The following is a 16,418-nucleotide window of genomic DNA, read 5'->3' as shown; positions in this document are numbered from 1 at the left end:
AGCAATCCTCTCCTCTACTTGAGTTGAGGGCCAAGCATGGACCATTGCTGCACACCAACCAGCCCTGCAGCCTGTGGTGATGCCACTCATTTTGTGGTGCTGAACACACCGTCTTGCCCCCATTTTCAAAACCATTATTAGTGTTGATTTGTTTACATTTCTAAAATATCAGAATTCCATTAAGTGTTTTTTTATCTAACTCAGGGCCTGGTCTAATAATTAGTTTGCATATGGGTGTTATTGCTATATATTATGATTCCTTGTACTGCATTACTACAATGTAAATATCAGTAACTCTCCCTTCCTATTTTGTTTTACCTTCAGGTGAACAAGACTGAGATGGAAGCAAGACTGTGAATTAGCTGCCACCAGAGACCAGGCACCCCTCTGCTAAGTGCTAACTAATGAGAATTGAAGCAGATGGAGAGGAGAAGAAGTCTGTCACAACTGGATGGAGCACTGGCACTAAGCCCTTTTATTTTCCACAAAGGTGTGTAATGAGATGTGCCTGTTGTAACCTCTTCTGGGAAGGAAGACAATGAGTTTACCCCTGGATAATGCCACTACCAAACCTAGGACCCATGACTGAAGCAACTAGTGTGCCACCGATTACAGTGGCAGTACAAACATGGCTCCGGCGTACTATTGCAGCCTGAATGTAGCAGTGTAAAAACTGCAATTCAACTGTCAAAATAAACTTTTTGACACATAAAAAAACCTTCTTTTTAAATATGAATAAGTCACCCCTATGTGGACTTTGTATCCCACAAGGCAGGGTGCATGGTATTTAACAGTAGAACATGAAGAAGTTTAATGTTATCATGTGCTTTCAGTGACTAGCTCTTCAAAGTCAGTTTCATTTTGGTAGGCCTAGCTCTCCTGTGTAGAAAACCAAAATGTAGATTAAAATACTAATCCTGTAACTTGGAATGGAGGCAGCTAGAAAAATATTTACACAATTTATTTTTAGCAGTTATTATTGAATCCCAATTCAATTGTGAAATTCGATTTTTAATACACATTAAGGAAAGTTACGTTTTAAAAAGTTACCTTTTCTCCAGCTGACGTTCCTGAAATCTAATTTGCAATGGTTTTCCAGTTTCCCCAGACAGCAATTAGCCTTGAATAGGTGTGAATATGTATGACATGCCTCCTAGGAGCAAGCAATAAGTGACCAGAGTCAGCAGAATTTATTTCTCTGAAGTGCACAGAATATATATTTTGAGGCTGTGGGCATCATTTTTAAACTACAGTTTCAAATCCTGCTTGAGTGTCAAATCCTGCTTCACAGATTTGCTAGGTTCATACATAACACTTTGGGCACATTTAAAGAGGAGAGAACAGAATGCCAAGACAATTCTTGTGGCTCCACTGTTTGGTTGCTGAAGAACTCCACCTTTGCCCTACCCAAATACTTTTTCAGGGTTTACATATTACCCTTGGCGAACACTTAAAAGGGGAGAGAACAGGATGCAAGGACAATTCATGTGGATCCACTAAATAGCTGTTGACTCTGCATTAGGCCTAGCAGACATCTGTCTTTGGGTTTACTGTTGGTAAAGTTGCTGCCTTAAACTGGATTTTCGTGTTAGATGAGGAAGGACACTAGGGTTACCATAGTTCACTCCTACCACACACACCCAGGCCTCAAAGACCAAGTTTAGTGTGGCTGAAAGCTTTTGCCATCTTTAAAATTGCCAACAAGGGTGAGGTTGGCTTCAGGAATCTTTACTGCATTGATTGAGGAGTCGCCTCACCAACTACCTCATGCCAGGCATAAATTTTGCATTTCCAGGCACCCACTTCATAGCTCTTTCTGGACTGGCGGAAGAACAGAAGAGGACTGGACCTGCTGTCTGTGTCCTGAGAGGAGCCCAGATAGAGAGGCCCTATTCCCCCTTGTGCTCAGTACAACTACATGAACTCCAAGAGTCAGCTGGCTGAGCTTCTATTTAAGCTACTGGGCATTAACACGCTGTAAAAAGCCTGTTCCTGGAAGTGCCCAGCTGACGCTTGGCAATTGGACCTGGACTCGACCTTGCTGCTGGCCTCTGCCTGACACCCTGTGAGTTGCTAAGTGGCTTCCCTTAAGTTCTCGCTTGCTCTAGAAGTATACTCTTGTGGTGGATTGGAACTTAAAGGACTAAGGGCCAGATGTAGGAAGACATGGGATTGCGGCTCGCAAATTGCGAGTCGGAGAGACTCGCAATTTGCGAGTCGCAATCCCATATGCAGAATGGTGTCCCTGACACCATCTGCGAATTGCAAGGGGGTCGCAAAGACCCATCTCATTAATATTAATGAGGTGGGTTGCAATTTGCGACCCCCCTGCGATTCCCTGCACTCACAGGGATGGTGGCCTGCTGGAGACAGCAGACCTCCATGTCTGTGACTGCTTTGTTAATAAAGCATTTTTTTTTTTTTGGCATTACAGCCCGTTTTCCTTAAAGAAAAACGAGTTGCAATACACTCAAGAAAATTAAACCATTTGATTTCTTTTTTTCAGAGTAGGCAGTGGCCCATAGGACCACTGCCTGCTCTGAAAAAATATTTTTAGAGCCATTCACAAAGCGGAAGGTGTCCCAATGGGACCCCTTCCCTTTTGCAAATGGGTTAACACCCACTTCACATGGGTGCTAACTACGAATTGCTTTGCGACCGCGTTCGCGGTCACAAAGCAATTCTGCATCGCGATTCGAATCGCAAATAGGAAGGGGATCACCCCTTTCTATTTGCGAGTTGCATTCCCATATTGCGTGTCGGTAACCAAGTTACTGACTCGCAAAATGGGAATGAGCATCGCTATGCACGTTTTGCATGGCGCAAACAGCGAAAATCGCTGTTTGCGCCATGCAAAACGTTTCCTACATCTGGCCCTAAGTGTAGGAGGCTGGCCTGGCTTATAGCGGGTACCTTGTGGTACTTACACCTTGTGCCAGGTCCATTTATCCCTTATTAGTAGAATAGAGGTGTTTCTAGCAGCTTAGGCTGTTAGAAGTAGCTATGGCAAAGCAGCTTAGGCTGAACTAGGAGACATGCAAAGCTCCTACTATACCACTTATATCATATAGCACTATATCACAAGAAAACACAATACTCAGAGTTACTAAAAATAAAGGTACTTTATTTTGGTGAAAATATGCCAAAAATATCTCAGAGGATACCCTCACTTAGGAGGTAAGTAATACACACAAATTATATGTACACAAATCCAAAACAGGTAAGTAACAGTAAGAACAGTAGTGTAAACAATGTAGAATCACAATATGATGCAATAGGTGGGCATACGCCTAGGGGCAACACAAACCATATACTCCAAAAGTGGAATGCGAATCACGAATGGACCCCAGGCCTATGGGAGGTTGTAGAGGGTCGCTTGGACTGTGAGAAAACAGTAAGGGGGTCCAAAATACCCCACCCCAAGACCCTGAAAAGTAGGAGTAGAGTTACCTCACTACCCCAGAAAGACAGTATAGTCGTGATAGGGGATTCTGCAAGAACCACAACTGCTACCAAAGCACTGAAAATGGAATCCTGGACCTGAGGATCTGTAAAAGAAGGGGACCAAGTCCAAGAGTCACGCAAGTGTCCAGGCGGGGGCAGGAGCCCACTGAACCCCGGATGAAGGTGCAGAAGGGCTGCCTCCAGGTGGAAGAAGCCAAAGATTCTGCAACAACAGAAGTTGCCAGGAACTTACCCTTTAGTGAGAAGATGTCCCACGGCGTGCTGGAGGTTGCAGGGGTGTTTTCACGCAGAAATACCAGAAACAAGCCTTGCTAGCTGCAAAAGTCACGGTTGAGGATTTTGGGTGCTGCTGGGGACCAGAAAGGACCAGGATGTCGGCCCTTGGAGGAGGAGACAGAGGGGGCGCTCAGCAACTCAGAGAGCCCCCACAGAAGCAGGCAGCACCCATAGAAGTACCAGAACAGGCACTTAGAAGATCTGAGTACAGTGGTTGACTCAGAGTCACAAAGGAGGGTCCCACGATGTCGGATTTCAACTCAGCAAGTTGGGCAATGCAGGACAGAGTGCTGGGGACCCAGGCTAAGCTGTGCACAAAGGAATCCTTGGAAAAGTGCACAGAAGCCGGAGCAGCTGCAGATCACACAGTACACAGGATTACTGCCTGGCGAGGGGAAGCAAGGACTTACCTTCACCAAATTTGGACAGAAGGGCCACTGGACTGTGGGAGACACTTGGACACAGCTCCTGTGTTCCAGGGACCAGGCTCGTCAGGATGAGAGGGGACCCAGAGGACCGGTGATGCAATAATTTGGTGCCTGCGTTGCCAGGGGGAAGATTCCGTTGACCCACGGGAGATTTCTTCTTGGCTTCCAGTGCAGGGTGAAGGCAGACAGCCCTCAGAGCATGCACCACCAGGAAACAGTCGAGAAAGCCGGCAGGATGAGGCACTACAATGTTGCTGGTAGTCGTCTTGCTACTTTGTTGCAGTTTTGCAGGCGTCCTGGAGCAGTCAGCGGTCGATCCTTGGCAGAAGTCGAAGAGGGAAGTGCAGAGGAACTCTGGTGAGCTCTTGCATTTGTTATCTTAGGAATCCATCACTTGTTGTTTTTGCATTTGTCGCCCTAAGTGGGAAGAGTATGCCCAGACGTGGGTCCTGTGCTTCCCATGCCACTGGATTCAAGCTAGCCTGGCTGATGAGGGGTGAAACCCCGAAACCGGTCCCAGGATGCTTGTTTCCAGTCCAGGGAAGACCTGGCCTAGCAGTTCGGGCTGGACTGTTCCAATGGGGAACAGGGTCAAGACTGATTTGCATATGGCTGGGTCCAAACTGGAATGGCATGGGCAGCAAAAAAACGATGGATTAAACCCAGATCTGTGACTGGGGGTGAATGTTTGACAATGTTCAGCATTCCGTCCATCACTTGTTGTTTTTGCATTTGTCGCCCTAAGTGGGAAGGGTATGCCCAGACGTGGGTCCCGTGCTTCCCATGCCACTGGATTCAAGCTAGCCTGGCTGATGGGGGGTGAAACCCCGAAACCGGTCGCAGGATGCTTGTTTCCAGTCCAGGGAAGACCTGGCCTAGCAGTTCGGGCTGGACTGTTCCCATGGGGAACAGGGTCAAAACTGATTTGCATATGGCTGGGTCCAAACTGGAATGGCATGGGCAGCAAAAAAACGATGGATTAAACCCAGATCTGTGACTGGGGGTGAATGTTTGACAATGTTCAGCATTCCGTCCATCACTTGTTGTTTTTGCATTTGTCGCCCTAAGTGGGAAGGGTATGCCCAGACGTGGGTCCCGTGCTTCCCATGCCACTGGATTCAAGCTAGCCTGGCTGATGAGGGGTGAAACCCCGAAACCGGTCCCAAGATGCTTGTTTCCAGTCCAGGGAAGACCTGGCCTAGCAGTTCGGGCTGGACTGTTCCCATGTGGAACAGGGTCAAGACTGATTTGCATATGGCTGGGCCCAAACTGGAATGGCATGGACAGCAAAAAAACGATGGATTAAACCCAGATCTGTGACTGGGGGTGAATGTTTGACAATGTTCAGCATTCCATCCATCACTTGTTGTTTTTGCATTTGTCGCCCTAAGTGGGAAGGGTATGCCCAGACGTGGGTCCCGTGCTTCCCATGCCACTGGATTCAAGCTAGCCTGGCTGATGAGGGGTGAAACCCCGAAACCGGTCCCAGGATGCTTGTTTCCAGTCCAGGGAAGACTTGGCCTAGCAGTTCGGGCTGGACTGTTCCCATGGGGAACAGGGTCAAGACTGATTTGCATATGGCTGGGTCCAAACTGGAATGGCATGGGCAGCAAAAAAACGATGGATTAAACCCAGATCTGTGACTGGGGGTGAATGTTTGACAATGTTCAGCATTCCGTCCATCACTTGTTGTTTTTGCATTTGTCACCCTAAATAGCCAGAAAAGGAGGTTTGGCTACTGAGAAAGGAGGCTTGGCTACTGAAAGAGATAAGTACCTATCAGGAGGCGTCTCTGACGTCACCTGCTGGCACTGGCCACTCAGAGCTGTCCATTATGCCCCAACACCTCTGAATCCAAGATGGCAGAGGTCTGGGACACACTGGAGGAGCAGGGCAGGTCAGGGGAGGGGTCACTCCCCTTTCTTTTGTCCAGCTTCACGCCAGAGCAGGGCTGGGGGATCCCGGAACCGGTGTAGACTGGCTTATGCAGAGATGGGCACTATCTGTGCCCTTCAAAGCATTTCCAGAGGCTGGGTAAGGCTACTCCTCCCCAGCCCTTCACACCTATTTCCAAAGGGAGAGGGTGTAACACCCTCTCTCATAGGAAATCCTTTGTTCTGCCTTCCTGGGACCAGGCTGTCCAGGCCCCAGGGGGGCAAAATCCTGTGTGAGGGGTTGACAGCTGCAGCAGCTGCAGTGGAGACCCCGGAAAGGCAGTTTGGCAGTACTCGGGTTCTGTGCTAGAGACCCAGGGATGCATGGAATTGTCCCCCCAATACCAGAATGGTATTGTGGTGACAATTCCATGATCCTAGACATGTTACATGGCCATGTTCGGAGTTACCATTGTGACGCTACATATAGGTAGTGACCTATATGTAGTGCACGCGTGTAATGGTGTCCCCGCACTTACAAAGTCCGGGGAGTTTGCCCTGAACAATGTGGGGGCACCTTGGCTAGTGCCAGGGTGCCCACACACTAAGGCCCATATTTATACTTTTTGACGCTAAACTGCGCTAACGCAGTTTAGCGTCAAAAAATTTAGCGCCGTCTAACGCCATTCCGAAGCGCCATGCGGGCGCCGTATTTATGGAATGGCGTTAGCCGGCGCAAGCAGACCGGCGCTGCCTGGTGTGCGTGGAAAAAAACCACGTAGACCAGGCAGCGCCGGCGTAGGGGGAAAATGGCGCTAGGGCGTCTTAAAATGGCGCAAGTCGGGTTGACGCTAAAAAATCGTCTTAACCCGATTTGCGCCATTTTTTCGACGCCCAGACGCCATTTAAATGACTCCTGTCTTAGTAAAGACAGGAGTCATGCCCCCTTGCCCAATGGCCATGCCCAGGGGACTTATGTCCCCTGGGCATGGTCATTGGGCATAGTGGCATGTAGGGGGGCACAAATAAGGCCCCCCTATGCCACCCAAAAAAAATTGAAAAATATAAAAAATTATACTTACGTGAACTTACCTGAATGTCCCTGGGGTGGGTCCCTCCATCCTTGGGTGTCCTCCTGGGGTGGGCAGGGGTGGCAGGGGGGGTCCCTGGGGGCAGGGGAGGGCACCTGTGGGCTCATTTTGAGCCCACAGGCCCCTTAACGCCTACCCTGACCCAGGCGTTAAAATGTGGCGCAAATGCGGGGTTTTTTGACCCGCCACCTCCCGGGCGTGATTTTTGCCCGGGAGTATAAATACGACGCATTTGCGTCGCCGTCATTTTTTTAGACGGGAACGCCTTCCTTGCATCTCATTAACGCAAGGAAGGCGTTCACGCTAAAAAATGACGCTCTTTGCCAATACTTTGGCGCTAGACGCGTCTAACGCCAAAGTATAAATATGGCGTTAGTTTTGCGCCGAATTTGCGTCGAAAAAAACGACGCAAATTCGGCGCAAACGGAGTATAAATACGGGCCTAAGTAACTTGACACCTCACCTTCACCAAGTGAGGGTTAGGCATATAGGTGACTTATAAGTTACTTATGTGCAGTGAAAAATGGCTGTGAAATAACATGGACGTTATTTCACTCAGGCTGCAGTGTCAGTCATGTGTAAGAATTGTCTGAGCTCCCTATGGGTGGCCAAAGAAATGCTGCAGCCCATAGGGACCTCCTGGAACCCTAATACCCTGGGCACCTAGGCACCATATACGAGGGAATTATAAGGGTGTTCCAGTGTGCCAATGAGAATTGGTAATATTAGTCCCTAGCCTGTAGTGACTATTTTAAAAGCAGAGAGAGCATAAACACTGAGGTTCTGGTTAGCAGAGCCTCCGTGATACAGTTAGGCACCACACAGGGAACAGATACAGGCCACAAACTTATGAGCACTGGGGTTCTGACTAACAGGATCCCAGTGACACATATCAAACACACGGACAACATAGAGTTTTCACTGTGAGCACTGGGCCCTGGCTAGCAGGATCCCAGTGAGACAGTAAAAACACCCTGACATCTACTCACAAACAGGCCAAAAGTGGGGGTAACAAGGCTAGAAAGAGACTACCTTCCTACACTAAGGGCCTGATTTGGAGTTTGGCAGAGGAGTTACTCAGTCACAACAGTGATGGATATTCTGTTCACCAAAATCTAAATGCCGTTATATCCTATGGGATTTAGATTTCAGCCGACGGGATATCTGTAACCGCTGTGATGGAGTAACTCCTCCACCAAACTCTAAGTCAGGCCTTAAGTCAGAAGGTAACATCTTTGACTAGGAGGAACATGGTTGGTGTATCAGACCTGCGCTCTATTGCGGGCAGCCTCAAATTGCATTTAGGTTGCAGCCTACTTCAACTAGTGCTTCACCACCCATTTTTTATTCGGGAAACAGGGTGGTGTCTGGAATTTGGGCTGACCCAGTGTCTAAACTGGGGGGTTCCAAACTAGATCTATTTGGCAACTTTCACACTGTCACTGTCCACAGCTGCATGCGGACCATTTATCAAGCCTCAGACTGTATAGGTATCTCTGTAGATTGGGTCTCTTCAAGGGAGTTGAGAAAAAGGCTATCACTAAGTGCCACCACCACTAATGCTTTTCATGGATGCAACAGTTGCAATGTCCTTAATGGAGAAAGCACACACAAGTGCAAATATCCTGAAACAAGTCAGTAAAAAAAGACTACACTTGCACTGAGGACCAAGCATGGACCATTGCTGCACACCAACCACCCCTGAAGCCTGTGGTTATCCCACTCATTCTGTGGTGCTGAACACACAGCCTTGCCCCCACACAAACCCAGGGTTCTCAAGTTTGGATTTGTGGTCACTGACAATGGCAGTAAATTTGCAAAGCCATGAGATGGAAGAAACTTATTTGTACTCTCTTTAGTCGATCACATCAACATGATTGTGTATCACTTCCTCAAAAAAGAAGAAGTAGTCCTCAGCACATTGGTCACCTGTCTTTGAATGTGCACATATTTTAGTCATTACTTTTAGAGTCTGTAAAAGCATGAGGTCATTCAGTGAGTTTATGAAGGCTGTTTAAAATCCCTAATTCAGTCGGTTCTAGCTACTGGACCTCCAGCCTACACAAACACATGATTTGTTGAGAATTACTATTTGATAAATGATTATTTTGTACAATAAAAAATAGATGCAATTGTCAAAGCAGTGTGAATACAGTAGATGCGACAAAATAAGAGCTAATAAAATGCCTGATCACAATGCTTGCACCCTTTTGCAATTTTGACAACACAGGAAGTCAGCAATGAACATTGCACAATGAGTCAAGCTACCCCATTGGTACAACAAGAGATTGTGCTCCCTGAAGAGTACATCTGTGCCGCAATACTAGGTATGTGGTCCAAACATGGGATGCCACTACCTATATAAAAGAGGTTGACTCAATTTATAAGATCTGGATAGTTGAGAAATTTTTAGATGAAAGATTGTTACTTCTAGGGTAAATAAGAAGTGATATGCTGTCTTCAACAACCGTTGCACAGCATGGTGGTGGCCCCCATGGGATGCAGCAACAGCAATATTACGGGTACCATTCTAAGTCACATCTAAAAAAGCACTGGTGAATGATACAAATATTGTTTCAAAAGTACTGAGCTGCAAGACTGTTGTGTCAAAAATATCGCAAAGTCAAAAATATAATATTAAGTAACAAGATAAGAATATTGTTTTGTACATATATAGTATAATTATTTTTAAATATAGTTGCATATAACATGGTTTATTTTATTATAGTTCTATTAAATATTGCTTGGTAATAATATAATATATAGTTGTTATATTAATTTTATGAATTAGTATTATTTTAATATTTATGCATAGTTTGTACATTTTAATCTGTAATTCAACTACAATTACTAACTGACCATTTAGAAGCAAGATGTGGGGTTTGTGGGAGCGTATGACAGGAAGTTATTTAAATTATACATTTGTGTTTTTATTATTTATTTTAAGTAGATATTTAATTGGAAATTTATTATATAAAATATGTATTTGATTATTTGTTATGTCAGTCAGTCAATAAATGTTATTTTGGTTACACCAGTAACCATAAAAGTACATCAAAATCACATCAATAATATACTTATAACATTCCATTGTACAAAATACAGCATTTAAAAATACTGAGATAATGCAAAACTTGGGCTCAGTAGCAAAGTAATTATGGAAGACCTTGTAATAACAACAACATATCTGGCTTAGGCCAAGCCAGACCTTATCAAGTCCTAACTTCTTCCTACGTTCAACTAAAATAGAAACAAGTAAAGTGTGGGTAGCACAAAATTACACAAGACCCCAAGAGCAATTGTGAGTATACACAAAACAAGGACATAAAAATTCATAAAACCTACATAAAATCATTTCATAGACAGAAATCCTTCCACAGAATGTCAAAAGTACGGGTGCCCACCCGGCAGAAAAGTCCCACTAATGAGAACAGGATTGTCTTTTGTTAATAGCACATTTTATAAAGGAACAAATATTAACACAGTTAGATAGGGAATTAAGGGCCAAATTTACAAGGCCCTAGCGCCTCCTTCTGCCACATTAGCATCATTTTTATTTACGGTAATGTTATCTCAACAAGGAAAAAGTCACTGTGCCATATTTACAAAATGTATGCATGGTGCCACTTTGCAACCCCTTGCGTTACACTATGCCTGCACCAGGCATGATGTATTCAACGGGGGGCGCTCTGGTGTTAGGAGGCCTGCAAAAATGGTGCAATTAAAACTACAAGATTTTATTGCACCATTTTTGGCGTCATATTTAATGCCTGCTCAAAGCAAGCATTAAAAGAACGCACCCATTGAAATCAATGGGCCTCCTTGCTCTTTGCTCCAATAGCGTCAAAATATTTGACGTTAGTGGAGCAAAGTGCCACAATAGTGTCAAAAATGTTGACGCTATTGGCCTAACATGCGCCATAGTGCGCCATATTTTAAATACAGCACACCCATGGTGTCGTTAGGTGGTGGCTGAGAGGGGGGGTACCAGATTCTTGTAAATCTGAGTTTAAGTTGTTACAAATAGACCAGGGCTGCACTGCATCTTCTAATTCCCTGTTCCCTAATGATTGTAATTGAACCTTTTAGAGAAGACAGAATAAAATTGACAAAAAGGTAAAATAAAGCAGGCTCTGGTGGGGAGGTTCATCACGTGGGCATATTAAAATTTTAATTGGTTCAAATTGGCCAAGAGGGAAACCAAGATCACATCTATTTGTTATTTGTTGATAAGTTAATTTAATAATAATCATTTTAAATTAATAATATATTTATTATTTGTTTTAATCAAATTTGATTTAATTTGATTATCATGTAATGTTCTTATTGTTTTACTTGCATGATAGTTTAAAGTTTTTTTTGTTTTTATGGGTAGTTGGGGGTGAGTATTTATTCTAAATTTATCTCGTTTGGTTTACGCGTGCTACAATATTATTGGATTAATTAAATAGTGTGAGGTGCCATTATGGACTATTGGTGAGGGATAGTATAACACATTGCGTTGGGTTAAAGATCTTAAATCACAAATATTTAAGAATTGACACTTGAAAAATAAATGTATATCATTATTATTAAGATGAAGTATTTAACTATTATGTATATGATTTATGTAGCAAATATTTGTAACTAAAACAGTTCTTACATGAAATATGGTAATTGAGCACATTGTGATTAGTGTATATAAACTGAGCCAAAATGGCGGTTCACAGGTTGAGGAAGGCGGCAACACCGAAACGCGTCCCTGTAGGCGAATAAACATGATTTAAACTCGTTATGTCCGTGGAGTGCTGCCTTTTTCCCTTATCTACGGGAGAGAAGTGTGTAAGATATATAAAATATGTAAAACTACAAGATCACCAGAAGAGACCAAATCAACAGACCAGGATGAGGAATCGCTATAGTCAACAAAAACATCATATGAGTCTCCACCAACTCCCACGACACCATCAACTCCGCCGAGCACCTCCACTTCAAAATCCACATCAACACCAACAGCACACTCAGAGGAACACTAGTCTACAGACCCCCTGGACCCAGACCGCAGTTCTGCGACGACATCGCCGACGCCATCAGCTCCCAAGCCCTCGCCTCAACAGACTACATCCTCCTCGGTGACTTAAACCTAGAAAATAACAACAATATCAACACCACCAACCTAATTGACAACCTCGCCAACTTCAGCCTCAAGCAACTCGTCACTTCACCCACCCACTCCGCAGGTCACACACTCGACCCCATCTTCTCAGTCAGTAACCACATCTCTTTCAGCCACACCGCCAAAGTCAGCTGGACAGACCACTGCTGCATCCACTTCTCCTTCCAGAAACCAGTCACTCACCACCACTGCACACAACCCCCCCGACGCAACTGGAGCAAAATATCAACGGATCAACTGATCTCCACTCTCACCCGGGCCCCACCCCCTGGGACCCTGGACCCCAACACAGCCACCACCAACCTGCATCGCTGGATAGAAGATTGCGCCAACACCCTTGCACCGCTCAAAAAAAAAAAAAACACCTCCCACAGAATCAAGGCCAGCTGGTTCACCCCAGAACTACAGGAATCCAAACGGCTATGTTGCAGAATGGAAAAAAACTGGCACCTTGACCCTACCAACTCCAACCACATCACTTTCAAGGATGCCCTACGCAAACATCACCAACTGATCCGCACCACAAAAAGGACCCACTTCAAAAACCGCATCAACGCCAATGCTCACAGCAGTAAAGAGCTCTTCGGCATCATCAATGAGCTCTCCACCCCCAGGACCTGCTCCAACGAACCCCGCCATCACAGGAGTTCTGCAACTCACTGGCAACCCACTTCCGTCGAAAGATAGAAGAAATCTACAATAGCTTCAAACCCCAGACCCACCAGCTGACTACAAACACAGAAGAACCCAACGCTCCAAGCAACACCCACCTCCTCCACACCTGGACCCCCGTCAACATAGAGGACACCAACACCACCATGGCCTCCATCCACTCCGGATCACCATCGACCCCTGCCCACACCATATCTTCAATAAGGCAAACATCATCATCGCCCCCCACCTCTGCAAAACCATCAACAGCTCCTTCGAGTCAGCCACCTTCCCAGAAAGATGGAAGCACGCAGAAATCAACACCCTGCTGAAGAAACCAAAGGCAGACCTAGACGACCCCAAGAACTACCGGCCAATCTCCCTCCTCCCCTTCCCAGCCAAGGTCATCAAAAAAATCTAAAGAGCCAAATATCCCAGTTCCTGGAAGACAGCAAGGTACTCGACACCTCCCAATCCGGTTTCCGCAGAAACCATAGCACCGAGACTGCACTCATTGCTGCCACAGACGACATTAGGACCATGCTCGACATAGGAGAAATAGCAGCACTCATCCTCCTGGACCTCTCCGCAGCTTTCGACACGGTATGTCATCACACTCTCCACACACGCCTCCACGAAGCTGGAATCCACGACAGGCCACTCGACTGGATCTCGTCATTTCTCTCAGGGAGAACCCAGAGAGTCCGCCTCCCACCGTTCCTGTCAGAAGCCTTAATAATCATCTGTGGCGTCCCCCAAGGATCTTCGCTCAGCCCCACGCACTTCAATGTTTACATGGCTCCACTCGCCAACATCGCACGAACCCACCACATCAACATAGTTTCCTACGCAGACGACACCCTGCTCATCCTCTCTCTCACAAAAGACCCTACAACTGCAAAGAACAACCTCCACAACGCACTTCACGCCATCGCCAGCTGGATGGAATCAAGCCACCTCAAGTTAAACACAGACAAGGCAGAAATCCTCATCTTTGGCACCAACCCCTCAGCTTGGAATGACTCCTGGTGGCCCACCTCCCTAGGAACCGCGCTCTCACCCACCACCCATGCACGCAACCTAGGCTTCATCTTGGACTCCACACTCAGCATGACTCAGCAGGTCAATGCCATCTCCTCTTCCTGCTACAACACTCTCCGCATGCTCCGCAAAATCTTCAAGTGGATTCCCGTCGAAACCAGGAAAACTGTCACCCACGCGCTGGTCAGCAGCTGATTGGACTACGGAAACGCCCTATATGCAGGAATAACAACCAAACTCCTAACAAAGCTGTAAAGAATCCAGAACGCATCTGCCCGCCTCATTCTGGACATCCCACACCGCGACCACATTTCCCCCCACCTCAGAGACCTTCACTGGCTACCAGTATCAAAGAGGATCACCTTCAAACTCCTCATCCATGCACACAAGGCCTTCCACGACACATGCCCAGCCTACCTCAACGACAGACTCACCTTCCACACCCCCACCCGCAATCTTCGCTCCGCCAGCCTCGCCCTCGCCCCCATCCCCCGCATCCGCCGCACCACCGCCGGAGGAAGATCCTTTTCTCACCTAGCCGCCATGACCTGGAACTCCCTACCGCTCCACCTTCGCCAGACCCAAGACCTCTTGACATTCAAGACATGGCTCTACGACCAATAGCTCCACCTCCAGCGCCTTGAGACCCTAACGGGTGATTAGTGCGCTCTATAAATCCTTGATTGATTGATTGATATATATATATATATATATATATATATATGTATATATATGTATATACATATATATACACATTTATAAACTTTATATACAAATTAAAAGTATTTATTTTAAAAGATATTACTATTTTGTGTTTTTATATTTTATATACATTACATACAATGGTATGTATATGAATATTTATGTTAACTTTTTTTTTTACAAAGTTTTATTTCGCAATATTTTTGACTCAATATTTTGGTAGTTTACTGGAAAGGAAGTAAATTCAGTATTTTTGTGGAACATATTTCTGGCACACTAATATGGTGTCACAATATTGTTCTAAATATTCTGTCAAAGAACCAAATAAACACCAGTGGAATTATTAGAAACACCCTCTGCACTTAGGTGGTTTTCAGAAATCCCACGATTTACATCATGCACAATTACTGGAAACACAGGAGCAGAAATTGTCAACTATAACCATCTATATGATGTTACAGGAGTTCCTGGATAGCCAAACCAAATTCCTAGTAGATCAAGAACCATTGACCTTTTGCCATAGGAAAATGAAACAGTGGCCAGAACGTGTCTGGCTGGCAATAACATATCTATCACTGAGCTAGTTTATACAGCAAGTAAATTTTCAGTGCAGCAGGGGTATACATCATGGTCAAAAGGCCCAGTCTGCCTCCGCAAAATGTGAATAAACTCACATTCATCAAACTGATAGGCACCGTATCCCTCGAAATCGTGATGATCTGAAGGCACAGCAGTGGAAAAGGTTAATGATGTTTGTGACAGGTCAAGATAGTGGGTCAGTCTTCAGAGGAAGTCAGTAAATATGAAGATGATCCGTACATAATAGACTAAACAACGCTTGCTCGAAATAACCTGCTTAAACTGAATAGAACATATTTGTATTTTATTCGGTGTGCTTATAGATGTAAATAAACAAGATGTGACAAAGACAGTAGGTTTTGCCTTTTGGGACGATTGGCTTTGACAAGATTGCTGGCCAATGTTGTGCAGCATCAGCAAAAAAGACAAAGGAGTGATGACATGGCTGTGTTGGTGGTTGCATCATTCGGTAGGTGCTTTCATGCATCTCTACCCTTATGCATGCCTAGTGAATGGGGCAGGCACTTTCTTTTTTTTTTACAGCTTTATTTCGGTAAAACAATACCATAAAAGCATACTGACAAAATTCTTACATTTCTAGAAGAAACAAAGACACTTTTTTAAAAGAAAAAAGACAAAGAAACACTAAAAACTGATCGAGACCAAAGCTCCCTCAGGGCCATACAATACAAATAGGCGAGTTATGGGTATAAATGTTATTAAAAAATCAACAATTAATCACTAAAACACTATAAAATATACAGTACACATCATCATGCAGATCGCCATATAAATATTATAAAATTTTATAAAATACCCCTAAAGTATAAGCCTTAATACAAAAACAGTTAAAATTGCTATCTTGCTAGTAGTATCATTAACTATAGACTAGCTCAAAAAGTAACCATTATGAAAGTAGGATATATGCTTTTGAATGACTATTTGCCTCCAGTAGGTTCAAGTTGCCTCTACAATCTTAGCAATATAGATACCATCATCACGTGAGGGGTTATTTGACTAATTTTTAGAAAGTGATTAACAATCCCTAGGGCCCAACGATTCCTTTCTTTCTTACGTGCCTATATTGCTTAGAGGTCATATACGATTGAGTGATGCAAAAAGGCACATTGTTCTAGCAGCAGCAAATATTCACTTA

The 16,418-nt window shown here is 44.9% G+C and overlaps 1 long non-coding RNA gene across 1 annotated transcript in view; it reads left to right on the top strand.

The window, feature by feature from the left end:
• LOC138260757 (uncharacterized) overlaps positions 1 to 16,418 on the top strand; it is a 102,487-nt gene that overhangs the window by 61,445 nt on the left and 24,624 nt on the right. The window contains exon 2 of the long non-coding RNA XR_011198966.1: positions 325 to 490. This is a non-coding gene — a long non-coding RNA (uncharacterized lncRNA). The remainder of the gene's footprint in view (positions 1 to 324; positions 491 to 16,418) is intronic.

Source organism: Pleurodeles waltl, chromosome 10 (assembly GCF_031143425.1).
Source record: "Pleurodeles waltl isolate 20211129_DDA chromosome 10, aPleWal1.hap1.20221129, whole genome shotgun sequence".
In the NCBI taxonomy this organism is placed as follows: Eukaryota; Metazoa; Chordata; class Amphibia; order Caudata; family Salamandridae; genus Pleurodeles; species Pleurodeles waltl.
The sequence above is the reverse complement of the archived record's forward strand: the minus strand, read 5'-3'. Positions and strand labels throughout refer to the sequence as shown.